Source organism: Cricetulus griseus, chromosome 4, assembly GCF_003668045.3.
Source record: "Cricetulus griseus strain 17A/GY chromosome 4, alternate assembly CriGri-PICRH-1.0, whole genome shotgun sequence".
Classification (NCBI taxonomy): Eukaryota; Metazoa; Chordata; class Mammalia; order Rodentia; family Cricetidae; genus Cricetulus; species Cricetulus griseus.
Window position 1 is genome coordinate 199,373,630 of NC_048597.1, and position 9,628 is coordinate 199,383,257.

A 9,628-nucleotide genomic window follows, 5' to 3' on the forward strand; every position below is an offset into this window, starting at 1 on the left:
TGAAACTAGAGAGAGGGTAATGGTTGTATAATCCTGTGCATCTACTAAACACACCGAATTGTACACTTTAAAATGTTGGGGGTGTTGTTGTTCTTTTTTTGTTTTTGAGACAGGCTCTTACTCTGTAGCCCTGTCTCATTTGATATGCACTGTGTAGGCCAGGCTGTTCTCAGAGATCCCCCTGTCTCTGTCAAGTGCTAGGATCACAGGCAAGTACCACCAGGCCTAACTTAAAATGATTTAGTTTTATTACATGTGAATTTAACCTCAATACCAAACCTAAGTCCTGCACAGGGCAGCACACATGTAGTCCCAGCTACCAGGGCTGAGACAGATGGACCACTAGAGCCCAGGAATTCAGGGCCTGGGTCTACTTTGTCCACAAAGCAGTGGTACTAACATTGAGACAAGGACTCTGGCCTCTCGGGTGCAGGAACGTACCAATTTGCCTGAGAAGGGCAGTGAACTGCACAGGTGGGAAGCCTGAGGGTCATAACTCCTGAGCTGTTGGTTCTAGGACCACACCTAGAAAGAACCCTTGTGCCTGGGACTGTGGCTCAGTGGAGAGCCCTCGCCTAGGAAGGGTAAGGTCCAGGGTTCCATGGCCCACACCAGAAACAAAACCAAATAAAAACGGGTCCCTGAAAGCATAGAAAGCTAGGGTTCCTGGAGAGAGGACTGTCAGAATGTCCCAGATGACCCAGTCCCCTGAGTGACAATGTGAGAGGAGGTCAGAGAGAAAGAAAAGGACAGATGGTTTGAAGGCCATGGCAGATGGTGGGGTCCAGACCTACTCACGAAGTCACCTAGAAGTACCACATCATGGAACCATGGAACGGTGGTGAAATCCTGCAGCTCCCTGTTGGCCAACCTGATTACTTGATGGTGCAGCCAGGTCTTCCATCAGACCTTATCATAACATCTGTGAAGGCTGCTGTTTACCAAGCAATTAGCCCCACACTCAGACCAAGTGACTCTTGACCCAAATACAGTCCAGGCCACTTGTGAGTCCCAGAAAGGGGAGCCAAAAACTGCTCACTCAGAGAGAGTGCTCTCCAGTCTCCAGGCCAGTCTGGAAACTGTCCTTTGACTTGTACAAGAGTCTGGGGCCCACGACTGCCCTCCAACCCTATTCCAACCACAAATGCACAGCCTCTGTTTCTGTCTTTGGTCCCTGTACGCCTTCAGCACATTCCCAAACCCCATGCATGAAGTTGGCTCCAACCTAGTGCCTTCCTCAGACCCCAGGGCCTCTTCTGCCAGTAAATACAGCATCTCCAAACCTCAGTCATCCAGAAACACCACACACACACACCAAACAAATCCCCAGGTGTAGTCAATGCCACAAGTCTTTTTCTACCTGACTCAAAATAAGCAGTGGCTGAAGCCTGTTGCAAGTGCACAGAGCTGCCAGGGTTTAAAGTTCTGCTTTTGAGTGTGTAAGGATGTCAACAACCTCCGTTTCACCAGTGAGGGCAAGGTCACTGTAATCTCCAGAACTGCCAGCCCACACTAAGGTACGGAAACTGCTACTAGGCACTTAGACTAGTATAGCAAAAGGGTGCAAGGATGTTTGCAATCAGTGTACTCAGGAAACCCTACAAGTCAGACAGGATTAAGCAAGACTGACTGTGTAAGGTACAAGCAGGAATTCAGGAAGAGATTTCCAGTATGTGGTCATGGAGACGTGCAGAGGAGGGCAGGATAGACAGCTGACTTGTGCCCCGATGAAGGCAGTAATATTAGTCATTAAAATCTCAAGGGATAAGCCACAGAGGATCTAAAAACAAAAGTGAATTTACAGTGAGAATTTATCATTGACAGGAGGATTGTTACAGGGAGCTCACCAGCCGATTGAAGGTCTTTATTCCAGCAGGCTAGGACCACACCCAAGTGTTTTTAAGGGTAGGGACCTTGTGGAGGCACCTTGATAGGCTACACAAAGTCGTTTGAAGCAAGCGGCTTCAAAAGAAGCTAAGATTAACCCTAAATTCCACACCAACAAGCAGCTAAAACAAAGGATTAGCTGGAGGTGTTTCCACACAAACAAGCAGTTTTAACAAAGGCTAAGACAAGTAAGCTAGGACATCCTGACCTTTGGTTCCTAGAATAAAGATAGGTAGTTTTCCACAGGATTCTCCATCAAGGAGATCAGATTCTAGTTAAACCTGGAAACTGGCCTAAGTAAGAAAATAAGATGGAGGAACCTCTGCACTGTCTTGACCCGGCACAGAATAAAGGAGGCCCTGGGAAGGAAACTGGAAGATGGTGCAGAAGGGGCTTACAGCAAAGTCCAGAGGTTGGTGCATCTCGATGGAGTCAGAGTCAGAGTGAGAGAAGTAAGGCATACCAGCTGCAAAATTTAATGAGTTCCCACTCAGTAGATGAATTCATCATAGTTTAATGTGGTGGCTTGTTAGTTCATTTAAGATACAGATTCACATACCCCAAGTTGACCTTAAATTCCTGATACATTGCCTTCATCTCCCAAGTGCTTGGATTATACGTGAGCACCACCATACCTGATTTAATGCAATACGTTGTGGAGGAGTATTGAGACAATGTGTCATATTGCCCAGGCTGACCTAAGTTTGTCATGTAGCTGAGGTTGGCCTTGATCTCTCCATTTTCCTAATGAAAGACCCCCAGAGACTCAGGACCCCAGGGTCTCCGTCCAGGAATTCGGCCACCCCAATCACCATGCAGAGGTGAAAGCTTGTTGCAAACTACACGAGGCTTTATTATAGCCATCCCTTCACTGCCTCTACTTTCTCAGTGCTGGGATTACTGGAGTACATCACCACACCAAGTCCTTTAATGCAAAATGTGTAATCAATCTTGATTTTGAGACAGAGTCATGCTGTGTAGTTCAGATTGGCTTTCATTCAGGGTAATCCTTGGACTCCCCAGTGTCAGGATTACAGAGGTATCCCATCATGCCCAGCAAAAAAATGAAAAAAAGTTTAATGCCAAATAATCCAAACTTAAGACTATATCCCATTTTTATTTTTTATAGATTTCTCTTTTCTTGGTGTGTGAATATTTTGCCTGCTTGTGTGTATATGTACCACTGAAGGGACCAGCTCCCCATTTCAGCAGCTATAACAGCTGAACACATGCTTGTCTGACCTTGCCTTAGTCACTAAGAGGTTAGATGCCTGCCTCGTGGCAAGGAACCAATCAGAAGTTAGCTGGTGGTGCTATGCTTTACGGCTCTGGGTGTGCTTTACGGACAAGTGCACAGCAATGATGTGCAGAGCATAGCAACCACCCTGGGTGGACCTATAGGTCAACAACCAGTTGACCAATCAACACAGGGCAAGCCCTCCAAGCTTGGAGGCACACCAATCCTGAGCTTGTGCGTACCCCTAGACACTCCCCTTATGCTGCCCTATAAGATCTCTATGCAGCCGCTTCGAGCTGTCTTTCTAGCCATCAGCCATGGTGGGTGGATGGAAGGCCCGAGCTAACATGGGGTTACCTCATTAAACAACTATAATAAAGCCTCATGCTCTTTGCATCAAGCTTTCAAATCCGCCTGGTGATTGGGGTGACCTCGGTCCTGGGAAAAGATCCTGGAGGCCTGAGCTTCTGGGGGTCTTACACCACATGTGTGCTTGTTGGGTCTCTGAAACTGGTGTTAGGGATGGCTATGAGCCACCATGTGGGGCCTGGGAATTGAACCTAGGACCTCTGCAAGAATGACAAATGCTCTCAACTACTGAGCCATCTCTTCAGATCCCCTCTGAGGATGCCCTTTCTCAGCTGGACCATATCACTTCTGAAAAATCTCTGCACCCTGATAAACCTGTCCGCCGACACAGCAATCCAAATCAGACCAAACCAAACAGAATTAGAAAAGGCGTTGGTGGCTCACACCTTTAATCCCAGCACTCAGAAGACAGAGGCAGGGGAATCTCTGTGAGTTCGAGACCAGCCTGGTCTACAAGAGCTAGTTCCAGGACAGCCTCCAAAGCCACAGAGAAATCCTGTCTTGAAAAACCAAAAAGAAAGAAAGAAAGAAAGAAAGAAAGAAAGAAAGAAAGAAAGAAAGAAAGGAAGGAAGGAAGGAAGGAAGGAAGGAAGAAAGAAAGAAGAGAGAAAAAGAAAGAGAACAAGAAAGAAAAGGCCTAGGCTTAGGGTAAAACATTCCCGGATGATTTTCTGGCCCGCAGAGCAGAGAGATCGAGATAAACCGAGTGTGTGTGTGTGTGTGTGTGTGTGTGTGTGTGTGTGTGTGTGTGTGTGTGTGTGTTTTGGGAGGGAGGTTTAAATGCCCTGTGGGAGTACCCTTGACCATATCTAGGGGAGGGGTCATCATTTAGTGGGCTTTCCGAGATGGGGCAAGGGGCTAAAGGTGGAATTTCCACCAGAACATTCCAGACTTTTTGGGTATATGGATGCCAGGGATGGGGTGGAGTTTCCACCAGAACAACTTCCCCCAGCCCTGACTGTGATGGAAGTCCCCTCTGGGCTCCTCCACAGGCCTCCAAGTTGTGCTAAGGCTACTGTGTAGGGCTTTCAGTGTTTGGCCAAGAGATGCTGGTATCCTTATTCCTTGGCCTTGTGTAACCAGAAAACACTCTTCTGGGACCTTGTCTCTGATCCACGGTGATGGGAAGTGACCAAAGTGGCTCAGCAGGATGTCATCTGGTTCATAAAGGAGCTAACAAAAGGTCCAAGTCACTTTACAATCCAACTGAAGCCATTCTGGTGGCTGCTTCACACCTGTTAGATGAAAATTAGGGAAGACCTCATTGCTGTGGACCAAGTCCCTGCATTAGTCTCCACCACCAAAGACCACAAATCAAAATGGAATCACTCACAAGAAAGCTCAACAAGCTGAAACTCAATGGCCCAGATGATGGGAGAAGTCAGGAATAGAGGGGTAATGGCCCCATCTCCCAACTGTTATTTGCTGTGATACTAAAGTTGCCTCTATCTTAAACCTTACACACAAAAAAGTAACTTTTGCCAAGCGGTGGTGGCGCACCCCCTTAATCCCAGCACTCAGGAGGCAGAGGCAGGTGGATCTCTGTAAATTCAAGGCCAGCTTGGTCTACAGAGCAAGTTCCAAGACAACCAGAACTGTTAAGCAGAGAAATCCTGTCTCAAAACAAACAAACAAACAAAGGAACATTTGAGTTTGATGTCAAACATCTGTAATGCCCGAAGGTAGGAAGATTTCAATTTCCAGGATGGCCTAGGACTATATGGGGAGAGTACATCAGAAAAATACAGTCATCCAATGCTAATTTGTGACTTGTGATTGTTCTCCCTCTGTGCCTTCTGCATACCTTGAAAGAAAAGGATTCAGCAGAGCTAATTCCCTGTTATTGCTGTTGTTGTTTGGGGTTTGGGGTTTTTTTTGTTTTTGGTTTTGGTTTTTCAAGATGGTTTCTCTGTGTACCCTTTGTTGTCCTGGAACTCACTCTATAGACCAGGCTAGGCTGGCTTCAAACCCACAGAGATCCGCCTGCCTCTGCCTCCCAAGTGCTGGGATCAAAGGTGTGCGCCACCACCTCCCAGCCCAATCTTTGGTTCTTATAAGAAGCATTGTCAGCCCAAATGGGAAATTTTTATTTAAACTTATACAGGTATATGTATACACAGCCTTATATTTATTATATATATAATTTTAGGTAAATAGGTTGGGTAAATGATTTCTAATGGCTTTTTCAGACATCTTTATTCTTATTTTTACCTTCCTCCCTTCTGTATTTATCTCCCTCCCATTTATCTCCTTAGAGTGCCCCCTGGTTTTCCCATTTCCCTCATCAGATCACGTATACCCTGCTATTCCAGTCTTTATTGCTCCCTCACACCCCGACCCTGATGGTGGTTCCTGGTTTCTTTAGTTACTCCAGGCTATGTTTTTACATCTGAAGATTTGGAGTAGAGACCTCAGATGATAGAGAACATTTGAAGTTTGTCTTTCTGGGTCTGAGTTACCTCACTCAGTATGAACTTTTCTAGTTCCATCCATAAATTTTCCTACAAATTTCATAATTTCGTTGTTCTCTGTGGCTGAAGAGTGGTCCGCAGTGTATATGTACCACATTCCCATTGCTTATTTGTCAGCTGGAGGACATTTAGGTTGTTTCCATTCCTAACTATTGTGAATCATCAGCCATTTAGTGACTGAATCTGAGGCCTGCTCCAAAGGAGGCAAATCACATCTGGTATTGGAAACCTGGCCAAGAACCCAAGGGTCAGGAGGTCATGGGCCCTGGTGGAGAAGTTACTGCCCTTGTTTTGCTAACTGGATACAATACACCCCCAAAATTACCTTCTAAATGTTTTCATTAAGGTTCACAGATAGAGATATTGTCAGACTAAACAGATTTCTTCCTGCAGTGGGTAAGGTTAAAGCAGAGACTCCTGGCTGGTCTATGATCTGAGAATAATTGACTGTGAAAGCTGAACCTTAGATGCAATGTCTATCCACCTCCGCCAAAACCTCAGGGGACATTATGGATAAGGGGACAGAAAGAATGTATGATAGAGGGTGTGTGGCGTTCTATGGCACACTCTCTTCTGGGTGTAATGGAGCCATTGCTCTCTTGAACTCAGCAGCTGTGATTACCACTGTAATCCCAAGATTGGGCCTGTCCACATTCATTTCCTTTTCTTTTTCCTTCGGTTGTTATTACTGGGGGAGGGCACACATGGTGGAGGTCAGGAGACAACTTTTTGGAGTTGGTTCTTTCCTCTACCTTTATGTAGGGCCCAGGGATCAAACTCTGGTCACCAGGCTTGCACAACAAGCACTTTCCCCTCTCTGAGCCATCTCACAGGTCCTGGGCCTGTAATATCCTGTCATGGAGGAAGGGGGTGGGAGATGAGTCCTGACCCCTCCTTAATGCTATAAATGCTATAATGGTTGCTGAGGTCGGGAGAGACAATTTCTCCAGTGTTGTAACCACTGCTAAGTGCCCAGGCTCTTGTCAGTAACCAGTGTTACTGTTCCTATAAGGAACCCTAGTTATAATTAAACTCAGTGGGTCACCAAAAAGAGAGGGGGATGGGACATGGTAATAGAAGGGGAACTGTAATCCGTGCAAGCTGAAGGGGAAGGAATAGTGGGGGTGGAACTGTAGGGATGTGACAGCCAGCCCTGACCCAGTGGCACTGTGTTATTGCCTGCCCAGAAGTGAATTAGTCTATCCCAGTCATTACTCAGCCCTGAATAAGCATTTATAGTTCCCCCCATGATAACTAAAGAAACTTAACATGGAGCCAGGCATCCCTTAGGGGCCATTGACCTTTTGCTCTGGGATACCTGGGAGATCCTAGTGGCTGCAGTTGAGATAAAAATAGGATAATGGGCTGTGAGGTAGGTATCAGCACTGCCTTTGCTTCTGTAAAAGCTGCTTATCCATATGGGAAAGGGATGAAATGGTCTTTGACCACTATATAGCGGGAAGGAAAGACAGCTGAGGGGAGTAAAACAGTTCTCTTGCCTGGCTGTGAATTCCATGGATATTTGTAATTAATACCTTTCTGATGTCTGCCCTTAAAACCCCCTTAGCATCCGCTTTCACAGGGCAGGCTGCACTCACTGGCTCTAAGGCTGCCTTCCTTCTGCTAGCAGGAAGAATAAGTTCATTTCATCTAAAACTGAAATGAGTCTAAGTCTCTGGTTTCTCCAGTGGACTTGAACACCACGACAGGGGCAAGAAAGAATTGTGGGAATAAAAATGATCAAAATACAGTGTATACAAGTGTGAAAATTTCCTAACGAAACCAATTAGTATATATACATAATGTATTCTAATCAAAAACTAAAAGGGGGAGTGGCAGTAAGATGGCTCATTTAGTGAAGGCATTTGTCACCAAGCTGGATGGTTGAGTTTGATCTCCGGGTCCCACACAATAGGAGAGAACCGAAGGCATGTGACTGTGTGTATCACTTCCCTATTGCTACATAATCACTGCTCCAGACCTAGAGGCTGAAAACAACATACTTGTATTCCCCAACAGCCTGTGGTTCAGAAATCACATGGTCTTAATGGGTCTCTCTGCCTGAGGTCTCCCCAGTCAAAATCAAAATGCCTGGCAGAGTTCTCCTTTCTCCAGGCTGCAGAGGCAAATTAACTTCTAAACTCACTGAGATTGTTGACAGAGTTTAGCGCTGTGTTGTTATAGAACTCGGGTCCCCGAGCTGGAGTCAAGCAAGGCCATTTCCAGCCCATAAAGCCTACCTGCTTTCCTTGGCTTATGCCCTCTGAAGAGCCATCTGTAGCAGGAAGAGTTTACTCCATGGTTCCAAGCTGTCTGGCTCACTTCCTATGTCATCCCTTCCTGACTTTTTCCTTCACATGAGGTCTATTGTAGACTAGGTTGAGCTCTTAAACTGTCTATATAACTGAAGATGACCTTGTCCTTTTGATCCTGCTGCCTCATATATACTTCCATATTCCATTTCATATGGTACTGGGGATTTTGTTTGTTTGTTTGTTTGTTTGTTTGTTTGTTTTTCAAAACAGGGTATCTCTGTGTAGCCCTGACCATCTTGGAACTCAGTCTGTGGACAAGGCTGACCTCGAACTTGGAAATCCATCTGCCTCTGTCTCCTGTCTCCTGCTGGGATTAAAGGCGTATGTCACCACCACCTGACTGATGCTAGGGACTAAACCAAGGTTTAGTGCATTTAGGCAAATACTCTACCAGCTGAGTTACATCCCCAGTCTCCTCTGCCCCATTTTTATCCTCTCTGACTTTCTCTTCCCTAATTTTCTACTTCCCTTCTGTTCTTCCTGTAACAGTGCCTCAGATCTTAGGAGGTTCCCAGACTCAGCTCAACTGACACCATGATGAAAGTACCATTCAGGCCATAAAACTCAGCATGTTTTTATGGTACTCAGACAGTAAGTACCACCTTCCAAAATGAAAACAAAGACCTAATCCATCAAAGTCCACAGTTCTGGGAAAATCTCTAAACGTTGCTTTTTTTTTTTTTTTTTTTTTTTTTTTTTGTGTGTGTGTGTGTGTGTGTGTGTGTGTGTGTGTGTGTCTGTAGCTCTGCTTCTGGCTAACTGTTCTTGTTAACTGAAGTATGTCAACCCAGAATATGTTTTTTGTGCTTAATAGCTCACCATGAGAAAGGCTTGTGGATTCCCTGGGATATCAAACACCCAGTGTAGATGCCAGCCTGCTAATAAAGACTTTATATTGACTTAAACCGATGTCTGATCAGTCTTCTCTAGTAGATACCCCACAACATTCTGTCTCTGAGGGCCCTATGATTACAAGAATCCCAAGATGACCCTGTTTTAAAGTCAATGAACTTGGACTTAATTTCAGATGGAAAGCCCCTTCCCAGCAGTAGTCAGAATGTATTTGACCAGATAACCTGAAGAAAGAGACCTGCGGATTCTACTGAGTGCATGTCCCCACAAGGATCTGCCACTAGCCCCAGCCTCAGCATTACCCACTGCAGAGGCACAGAAGCCAAGATCCATGGAGAAGACACCACAGGTGCAAAGGCAATAGCTGACTTTAGAAGGGCAGACAAACTGACCATCAACCAGAACTCAGGACACAAAGTGTTCTGGGCTTTGGTGAAGCCCACATGTGGTCAGTTACCACTCCAGTGTCATGCTCAGGGCTATGCTACAACATTTTC